This window comes from Coregonus clupeaformis, chromosome 33, assembly GCF_020615455.1.
Source record: "Coregonus clupeaformis isolate EN_2021a chromosome 33, ASM2061545v1, whole genome shotgun sequence".
Classification (NCBI taxonomy): Eukaryota; Metazoa; Chordata; class Actinopteri; order Salmoniformes; family Salmonidae; genus Coregonus; species Coregonus clupeaformis.
Window position 1 is genome coordinate 30,981,192 of NC_059224.1, and position 10,842 is coordinate 30,992,033.

Below are 10,842 nucleotides of genomic sequence, written 5' to 3' on the forward strand. Positions count from 1 at the left end.
CCAGCTAAACTCACTAGATGCTCTTGACGAAGTCACAAACCCAGTCCATGGCCCGGTTGGGCTTGCACAACAACAGCTGTTCTCCGGTAAGCCTGATGGATCTAGATTGGCGAACTAGTTCTGCATTCACTCCGCATAGAAGGCCTTCTTCCACTGCTTGGCTGCCAAGTATTCATCAGGGGTATTTTGTTTGTTTTACTTTATCCACTCTGAAGCATGGTGAGAGAGGGCACTATTATCACTGAACACTCATGAATACATAGGAATGACAGAATAATGTTGATAGAATATTTTCACAGAAAGATATGATTCAACTGGACAGACTTGGATTTGGGGGAGGATTTGGAGAGTAAATCTTATTGTGCATTCACCTAATGTCTATGTATGTCATAGTGGGGATGCTGTTCTTGTGCAATAGGAACTGGAATTGAATAAACGGACAGACTGCTTGCTCTCCACACTGCAGTAGTCTTATATTGATTTAATGATGGATCAGAGGTGTTGGAATGTGCCACCTCCTTTCTCGCTCTGTAACATGCCTCTTTTATGGATCAATGACTGAAACGTTTTGACACTGGAATTATTAGGTGAGACCGGAATTGTACAGGTGCTTGTTGATAATTACTTGTTTTAATCACTTTGTAAAATACACTGCTCAAAAAAATAAAGGTAACACTTAAACAACACAATGTAACTCCAAGTCAATCACACTTCTGTGAAATCAAACTGTCCACTTAGGAAGCAACACTGATTGACAATACATTTCACATGCTGTTGTGCAAATGGAATAGACAACAGGTGGAAATTATAGGCAATTAGCAAGACACCCCCAATAAAGAAGTGGTTCTGCAGGTGGTGACCACAGACCACTTCTCAGTTCCTATGCTTCCTGGCTGATGTTTTGGTCACTTTTGAATGCTGGCGGTGCTTTCACTCTAGTGGTAGCATGAGACGGAGTCTACAACCCACACAAGTGGCTCAGGTAGTGCAGCTCATCCAGGATGGCACATCAATGCGAGCTGTGGCAAGAAGGTTTGCTGTGTCTGTCAGCGTAGTGTCCAGAGCATGGAGGCGCTACCAGGAGACAGGCCAGTACATCAGGAGACATGGAGGAGGCCGTAGGAGGGCAACAACCCAGCAGCAGGACTGCTACCTCCGCCTTTGTGCAAGGAGGAGCAGGAGGAGCACTGCCAGAGCCCTGCAAAATGACCTCCAGCAGGCCACAAATGTGCATGTGTCTGCTCAAATGGTCAGAAATAGACTCCATGAGGGTGGTATGAGGGCCCGACGTCCACAGGTGGGGGTTGTGCTTACAGCCCAACACCGTGCAGGACGTTTGGCATTTGCCAGAGAACACCAAGATTGGCAAATTTGCCACTGGCGCCCTGTGCTCTTCACAGATGAAAGCAGGTTCACACTGAGCACATGTGACAAACGTGACAGAGTCTGGAGACGCCGTGGAGAACGTTCTGCTGCCTGCAACATCCTCCAGCATGACCGGTTTGGCGGTGGGTCAGTCATGGTGTGGGGTGGCATTTCTTTGGGGGGCCGCACAGCCCTCCATGTGCTCGCCAGAGGTAGCCTGACTGCCATTAGGTACCGAGATGAGATCCTCAGACCCCTTGTGAGACCATATGCTGGTGCGGTTGGCCCTGGGTTCCTCCTAATGCAAGACAATGCTAGACCTGATGTGGCTGGAGTGTGTCAGCAGTTCCTGCAAGAGGAAGGCATTGATGCTATGGACTGGCCCGCCCGTTCCCCAGACCTGAATCCAATTGAGCACATCTGGGACATCATGTCTCTCTCCATCCACCAACGCCACGTTGCACCACAGACTGTCCAGGAGTTGGCGGATGCTTTAGTCCAGGTCTGGGAGGAGATCCCTCAGGAGACCATCTGCCACCTCATCAGGAGCATGCCCAGGCGTTGTTGGGAGGTCATACAGGCACGTGGAGGACACACACACTACTGAGCCTAATTTTGACTTGTTTTAAGGACATTACATCAAAGTTGGATCAGCCTGTAGTGTGGTTTTCCACTTTAATTTTGAGGGTGACTCCAAATCCAGACCTCCATGGTTGATACATTTGATTTCCATTGATAATTTTTGTGTGATTTTGTTGTCAGCACATTCAACTATGTAAAGAAAAAAGTATTTAATAAGATCATTCATTCAGATCTAGGATGTGTTATTTTAGTGTTCCCTTTCGTTTTTTGAGCAGTGTATTTTATGTTTAAAAAAATGTCTGATTGTACTTGTAGGTCATAACCTGTATGAAAGTGTACACTTGATCAGAAAAACAAGATTATTTCCTTTAATTTGTTTATTGTAAGGTTAATTGAATGTCATGTTTGATACATATTTCATGTTTTTTATACGTTTGTTTTAATTAATCTGTGGTGAGAATCTACACTGAACAAAAATATAAACGCAACATGTAAAGTGCTGGTCCCATGTTTCATGAGCTGAAATAAAATATCCCAGAAATGTTCCATAAACACAAAGCTTCTCTCAAATTTTCTGCACAAATTTGTTTACATCCCTGTTAGAGAGCATTTCTCCTTTGCCAAGATGATCCATCCACCTGACAGGTGTGACATATCAAGAAGCTGATTAAACAGCATGGTCATTACACAGGTGCAACTTGTGCTGGGGACAATAAAAGGCCACTAAAATGTGCAGTTTTGTCACAACACAATGCCACAGATGTCTCAAGTTTTGAGGGAGTATGCAATTGTCATGCTGACTGCAGGAATGTCCACCAGACCTGTTTCCAGATAATTGAATATTTATTTCTCTACCATAAGCCGCCTCCAATGTCGTTTTAGAGAATTTGACAGTACGTCCAACCTACCTCACTACTGCAGACCAAGTGTAACCGCGCCAGACCAGGACCTCCACATCCGGCTTCTTCACCTTCGGGATCGTCTGAGACCAGCCACCTGGACAGCTGATGAAATTGAGGAGTATTTCTGTCTGTAATAAAGCCCTTTTGTGGGGAAAAACTAATTCTGATTGGCTGGGCCTGGCTCCCAAGTGGGTGGGCCTCCACTCAGTATACATAATATGAATATACAGTAACATTGTGTGCCATCCCTTGTTTTGAATAGCTAATTTTAATTATCATTTTGAATTATTTGATAACATGTTACCAACAGTTTTGGTCAAGAGACACTAAATCCTCTGATATATTCTGTTTTCTAATAAATTGTTTTAAAGAGCCACTGAACACTCCGATTGGCACGTTTTTTCTGTTGCTCATTAGAAAAACGCGATTTCAACGGGCCTCCCGAGTGGCGCAGCGGTCTAAGTGCTTGAGGTGTCACTACAGATCTGGGTTCGATCCCGGGCTGTGTCGCAGCCGGCCGCGACCGGGAGACCCATGAGGCGACACATAATTGCCCCAGCGTCCGGGTTAGGCCGGCCGGGATGGCCTTGTCTCATCGCGCTCTAGTGACTCCTGTGGCACGGTCGCCAATTGTATGGTGAGGCTGGCTTCCGGGTTAAGAGAGCAGTGTGTCAAGAAGCAGTGCGGCTTGGCAGGGTCATGTTTCGGAGGACGCATGGCTCTCGACCTTTGCCTCTCCAGAGTCCGTACGGGAGTTGCAGTGATGGGACAAGACTGGAACTACCAATATCACGAAAAAGGTGTAAAAAGTAAAAAATTAAAATATATGCGATTTCAGTCTTCCTGACTGATTCCGCGTTTGGTTAATGTTTATCCCCCATGAGACACTAGAAGCGGAAGACTATTTCACTTCCTCAAAATCCCCTGAATGAATCTAAGATAACTCAAGAGATCTAATTCATTTTGACATTTTTGCAAAGGATGTTTTAGTTGCGCAATTTTACATCTAACTAAGGTGTTTGGTGCAGTGTTTCTTAAGTAAAAAAATGTATGAGGTGTTGTCTTATGTAAACAAAGTTGGCCTGCTGGTCAGGTCTGTCTCACTGTGCTATTGGATAGAGAGCAATCAACGCAGCTTTTCATCCCATCCCAGAGGGCAAATGCACATCTTCAAATCAAAACCCAACCTTCATTTACCTGTTGTGACGCACGGATGTTCCAAACTCCGTTTTAGAGAAGACTGACTTTATGACCAAATTAATCATATTTTCAATTTGTAGTCAATTTTGACACTAGAATGACTGTTTGACTCGTATCGGGCCGTTTTCAAAGGGCTTAGTTGGTTTTTAAAGGCAGTTGCTCTTTAAAGTTATAATATTGCAAAGCAATAAGTCATTTCAACCTCATTCTTCCAAGGTGTAACTTACCATCCTTACCACATGATGGTGCTAAAATTCTCTTTGTACTTAGAACTGTTCATAACTCTGCCATTGCCTTGCTATGACATGAAATCAGTTTAAAGCTAGAATCCTTAGGTGCTACATCCATTTTTGGACTAAAATTAATTATATATACCCATTAGAATATAACCTGTAAATGCTTCATGAGCTTAGTTTAACTGTCGTACCCCATCCGAACCCAAAATATAAGCTTGTTTTACTCAAATGTTTGTAAACAAAGTAAATGTAAACAAACACTGTATAGCCTCAAAACATGGATAAAACTATTTTTAAAAATTACATCATGGGATGGTCAGTCCTTGCATCTATAGCCCTATCTATGAATTGAGAGTGGTTACATTTCTCGAGGCCCGTCCTTCAGCTTTTAACCAAAACAGAGGTGGGTAGATGCTTTGTTATTGTTGCAATAAAATATGGAATCAGCAGCGACACTGGCCGCCCTACCAATGTTGTTATTGTTTTGTTGCGGGCAGAGCTGAGGAGCGTTGCGCAGCATGGTAAAACATTTTTGCAGTACATAGTGCCCTTCTATCGCACGTGCACTGATGTCCGAAGGGTAAAAAAAGTGTTTGTTGTCGTAATATCGCAAACGAACATGTCTGTTTCACCATTAAGGATTCCAGCTTTAAGGATTCTAGCTTTAAAGATTCCATATCTGGTGAGTGGTTAACCTAGCTATAACTGAACCAAGACATTAAATAATACTAAATACCTCTCCATAATAACAGGTTTCAGGTAGTCCTAACTGTTGAATAGTTTCCCCAGCGTTCCTGCTGAAATCCCAGCCTGTGTGTATTCAGTTAATCAATGCTGTCACCTAGGTGTGTTCTCTGCATAAAGATTAGGGCTGCCCGAGAGCCTCAAACAAGCTGGATGAGTTCCAAATGGCACCTTATTTCCTATATAGTATACTAGTGTACAAGCTCTGGTCAAAAGTAGTGCACTGTATAGGGGATATGGTGCCATTTGGTTTTTCTTGTTATAAACAAGCTCCCCCACGACGCCAGGACAGCGGAGTCACTGACCACCTTCCGGAGACACTTGAAACCCTACCTCTTTAAGGAATACCTGGAATAGTATAACAGTAATCCTTCTACCCCCCATAAAAAAAGGTTGTCCCACTGGCTATCCTAAGTTGAATGCATCAATTTGTAAGTCGCTCTGGATAAGAGCGTCTGCTAAATGACTTAAATGTAAATGTTATCGAAAACAAAAATGTTGGTTACAAAAACATTGAGTTTTATTGCATATATCTGCTGGTTTTGAGCCACAGATTTGCAGATTGACTGATAGGTCAACTCTTGGCTTGGCTAGCTAGCTAACTGGCTAATGTTTTTGTTTGAAAAAATGCATAACTGAAATGCTAATAATGCACTTTGAGATTATTCTGTATAATGAAAAGTGCTTTACAAATGTAATACATTATTACAAATGCATCTGGAAACAGTACCCAGTTTTTTATTTCACCTGGCTGCCAGTTCCTGATCTTTTGAAAACATAATGTGAGGAGTTGCTTGAAGCGTGAAAGGAATGGGAGATAGAGGAATCCAGCAGTACTGAGGCAGAGGGCTCGTAGAGAGGACCACTGGCTACTATTCGGAACTTTGTGTGGATAGCATTCTGGTGCCCAAAGCTGCTGAGGCATCACCCAAGTGGGTGCTACACAGAGTGGAAGAGGAGAAGTCCAGTGGCTATAAGACTCAGGCTGGTTCCCAGAAAATCATCAGCAGACTCCATCACCATAATTTACCATCCTCTGACCAGCTGCCTCTGCTCAAGCTATGAACTGACCCTCTCCATCTGCAGAGGCATTCAAAGACTTGGCCTCTATTGGATATATTGCTTGTTTGTTTCTGCTTGTGAAGGACTTTGCGTTTTCTATTATGAAAAGTGCTATAGAAGTTTAAATTAATATTTGTTGGGATGCAGACGCTGTCACTGCCACAGTGACCCCTGTGACCTCAATGTCACTCCTTGTGAAAATCCTGTTCCATAGAGCGCAGTTTGTGAAACTAAGAATTCATATGGCTTTTAAAATTAATACCATGTTATAGTATCTTATATTTACAGCAGGTGTAATAAGGTTGCATATTGGAATACAGTCCCTTTCCTGAGGTAGGGGAGCAGAGTCCCTGTCCCATTGTCTTACGTCAGATAGCGCGTTGATCTGTCTTGCATCTCGCAAAGGGTAATGGGATAGCTCGAAAGTAGGTCCAAATATTTTTATAACTAACTGCATGTCTACATCTTCAGGGTCATTTAAACAGGCTAAGCAAGCTTTTTAGGTCAGTGACGGAAGAGGTAGCTAACTAGTTAGCTACACAGCTGATCAACGTCCTTGCACAGAACGTCCTTGCACAGAATCTGTGCAGGAGATGGCTTGTTTTAATTTTCTCACAATTGCAAACTATAAAATCACTAGAGAGCTCAGTGATATAAAAAATTGGTAACTATGTATTCATTTTAGAATGGGGGATGCTCAATAGCAAATTTTTATACTATTTCCACGTCCTACAAGACAGATCGGTCACAGAGTTTCTAAACCCAGAGACAAACCCAGAGGCAACGCTTGCGAAACAGACCAAGCAGACCAGGCCAGGGTTTGGGGTTTGAGAAGTCAATGAGAGAAGTGAACAATTCTTAGTTGTTAAAGGCACAATCTAGATTCAAGCCAATGTCTTTAGTTGAACATGTTATTACTCAAACCTCATGAAAGTGACAAACTGACACGTTTTCATTTGTCAAAGCTTAGCTAGGCAATGTCGCCATGACATCGCCTACAAGTGTGATCTGTGTTTTCTTTTGGAGAAACAGTGGACAGAACAAGCAAGGAGGGGGGCAGAGCCAAGCACGAGCTAGTGAGATCATATTGGCGCATTCTAGCATGTATTTGCATATTTCCGTTAGGGAATGCCTACTCTGAAGTGCGCATGTGCAATAACTCAATTCGCCCTTGCACTCCTTCTAAACGCAATTTTTTAAATCTACAAAACTTTGCCCAATCTATTTGTAACAGATTCTACTGAACAAAAATATAAAACATGCAACAATTTCAAAGATTTTACTGTGTTACAGTTTATATGAGGAAATCAGTCATTTGAAATAAATTCATTAAGCCCTAATCTATGGATTTCACATGAATGGGAATGCAGATATGCATCTGTTGGTCACAGATGGGCCTCAGGACTTCGTCACGGTATTTTTGTGCATTCAAATTGCCATCGATAAAATGCGATTGTGGCAAAATTAACATTAAATTCTCTGGCAACAGCTCTAGTGGACATTCCTGCAGTCAGCATGCCAATTGCATGCTCCCTCAAAACTTGAGACATCTGTAGCTTTGTGTTGTGTGACAAAACTGCACATTTTAGAGTGGCCTTTTATTGTCCCCAGCATAAGGTGCACCTGTAATGATCATGCTGTTTAATCAGCTTCTTGATATGCCACAACTCTCAGGTGGATGGAATATCTTGGCAAAGGAGAAATGTTCACTAACAGGGATGTAAACAAATTTGATTTGTGCACAGAATTTGAGAGAAAAGCTTTTTGTGCGTATGGAAAATTTCTGGGATCATTTATTTCATCTCATGAAACATGGGAAGAACACTTTACATGTTGCATTTATTTTTTTATTCAGTATAGTTTTGGGAACAGAAAACTGTATTGAGATCAAATGTTTCATTGATGAGAAAATTATAATAAAAAATATATACTTAACAAAAATATAAAAATCCAACATGCAACAATTTGAAAGATTTTACAATTCATATAAGAGTTACAATTCATATAAGGAAATCAGTCAATGGAAATACATTCATTAGGCCCTAATCTATGGATTTCACATGACTGGGAATACAGATATGCATCGGTTGGTCACAGATACCTTAAAAAAAGGTAAGGGGGGCCTCCCGAGTGGCGCAACGATCTAAGGCACTGCATCGCAGTGCTTGAGGGGTCACTACAGACCCGGGTTCGATCCCAGGCTGTGTCACAACCGGCCATGACTGGGACTCCCATAGGGCGGCGCACAATTGGCCCAGTGTCGTCCGGGTTAGGGGAGGGTTTGGCCGGGGGGGCTTTAGTTGGCTCATCGCGCTCTAGCGACTCCTTGTGGATTTCACATAGAGTTGATCAGGCTGTTGATTGTGGCCTGTGGAATGTTGTCCCACTCCTCTTCAATGGCTGTGCGAAGTTGCTGGATATTGGCGGGAACTGGAACACGCTGTCGTACATGTTGAACCATAGTATCCCAAACATGCTCAATGGGTGACATGTCTGGTGAGTATGCAGGCCATGGAAGAACTGGGACATTTTCAGCTTCCAGGAATTGTGTACAGATCCTTGCGACATGGGGCTGTGCGTTATCATGCTGAAACATGAGGTGATTGCGGCGGATGAATTGCACGACAATGGGCCTCAGGATCTGGTCCCGGTTTCTCTATGCATTCAAATTGCCATAGATAAAATGCAATTGTATTCGTTGTCCGTAGCTTATGCCTGCCCATACCATAACCCCACCATGGGGCACTATGTTCACAACATTGACATCAGCAAACCGCTTGCCCACACAACGCCATACACGTGGTCTGCGGTTGTGAGGCCGATTGGACGTACTGCCAAATTCTCTAAAACGACGTTGGAGGGAGCTTATGGTAGAGAAATGAACATAACATTCTCTGTCAACAGCTCTGGTGGACATTCCTGCAGTCAACATGTCAATTGCACGCTCCCTCAAAACTTGAGACATCTGTGGCATTGTGTTGTGTGACAAAACTGCACATTTTAGAGTGGCCTTTTACTGGCCCCAGCACAAGGTGCACCTGTGTAATGATCATGCTGTTTAATCAGCTTCTTGATATTCCACTCCTGTCAGGTGGATGGATTATCTTGGCAAAGGAGAAATGCTCACTAACAGGGATGTAAACAAATTTCTGCACAAAATTTGAGATAAGCTTGTTGTGCGTTTCGAACACTTCTGGGATCTTTTATTTCAGCTTATGAAACATGGGACCAACACTTTACATGTTGCGTTTATATTTTTGTTCAGTGTAGTAGAATGTCGGCCAAAAGCCATCTCCTCCGACTGCCGGCCACTGGGCTTCCTCTCATCCCCATATTTGGTAGTGAGTGGAAAGGCCAACTGGATGCTTCACACTTCTACATCCGGGGAAATATCTGGCTCATTGTTCTGTGGTACTGTCTTTATATCGGTTGAGGGACGAGCATCGCAAAGGAGTGACACCATCTGACGTGCGACAATGTCCCTGTCCTTAACACTGTCATGGTTCCAATGCAGTCTCGGTCCAACTCTCTACATGGATAATTTGGAACATTAGGTATTCTCCAAACAGGGTGTTAGTTATCCTAGTCTGACAGGACAAGGCTGTGAGAGGAGAAAAGTTATCTTAAAATCTCCTACTTTGTGGGGCAGCACTCATGTGTTCATCATATGGCACCTTGCGTAAGGATTCCTTGTGATGGTACACAATGTTTCACCCTCGTCTTTCCAGACAACTGTATGTGGTTCTAAAACTAAGGTGCACTAATGCATATAGACTAGTTATGGCTTATTACTAATGGAAAAATATGCCCAGAAGTATTTTAAAACTTTTTTTCCACTTGGTTATAGGTTCAGATGAGACAATGCACTTTAATGTACAGGAGTGATACTGTACATGAACACAGCCTGTCCTTAGGTAATTGTAGGCTGAATATGTCATCCGAAATCCAGACAAAACATAACTGTAGATATGCACAGTCTAAAAACTGTTCGGATTGATAAGCTATTTGCATATTTTGGATATGATTTATCGAGGATGCACAAGTGAGCAACGCACAACAATCAATCTTTTTAGTGTCTCAAAAAAAGGCATAAGGATGGAAATCCAGCATGAAAACTACCTGTCTGTTCCCATTAAAAAGTGTATTTTTCCTCATTTACCATAACACTTCACAATAACACAGAGTATAGGTCTTCCTTAGCATCCCTGTAGAACCATGGTGGATTTGACTGTGGTCATAAATTACAAGCAGACAAGGGGTGATTGCTCCTCAAAGGGAAAACAAATGGATGAGACAGGTTTAGTGTTATGATTTACCAGTATTAGAACCCAAATGCAGACAAGTACACCAAGCCAGAGAAGGTTTAACAGGTTTATTTAAAATGTTCAATAGTCCAGGTTTCCAATAATAGGGGAAGAGCAAGTCCAGGTTACAGGGAGGGTAACAGATCCAGGTCAGGGCAGGTGTGGTACCGTAATGTCCTAGTGTCCGTGGTGAGTCCAAAAGAGAGGTCCGGTAGTGGAGAGCAGGATGGTGGTGGCAGGAGTGAAGCGGAGGCAGGAGTTAGGTTCCAAATATATGGTCGTCTTGACTATGATCTGACGATGAGTGGTAAGTTTGACCGGGTCTTAAAGGCTGAGGTGATTATGGTGAATGAGCTGCAGCTGGAACCCTGACTCCCGCACACCAGACTTCACTCCTGCAATCAAGGACAGACAGAGGGGAGGGAGAGAGCAGAGAGAGAGCTACCT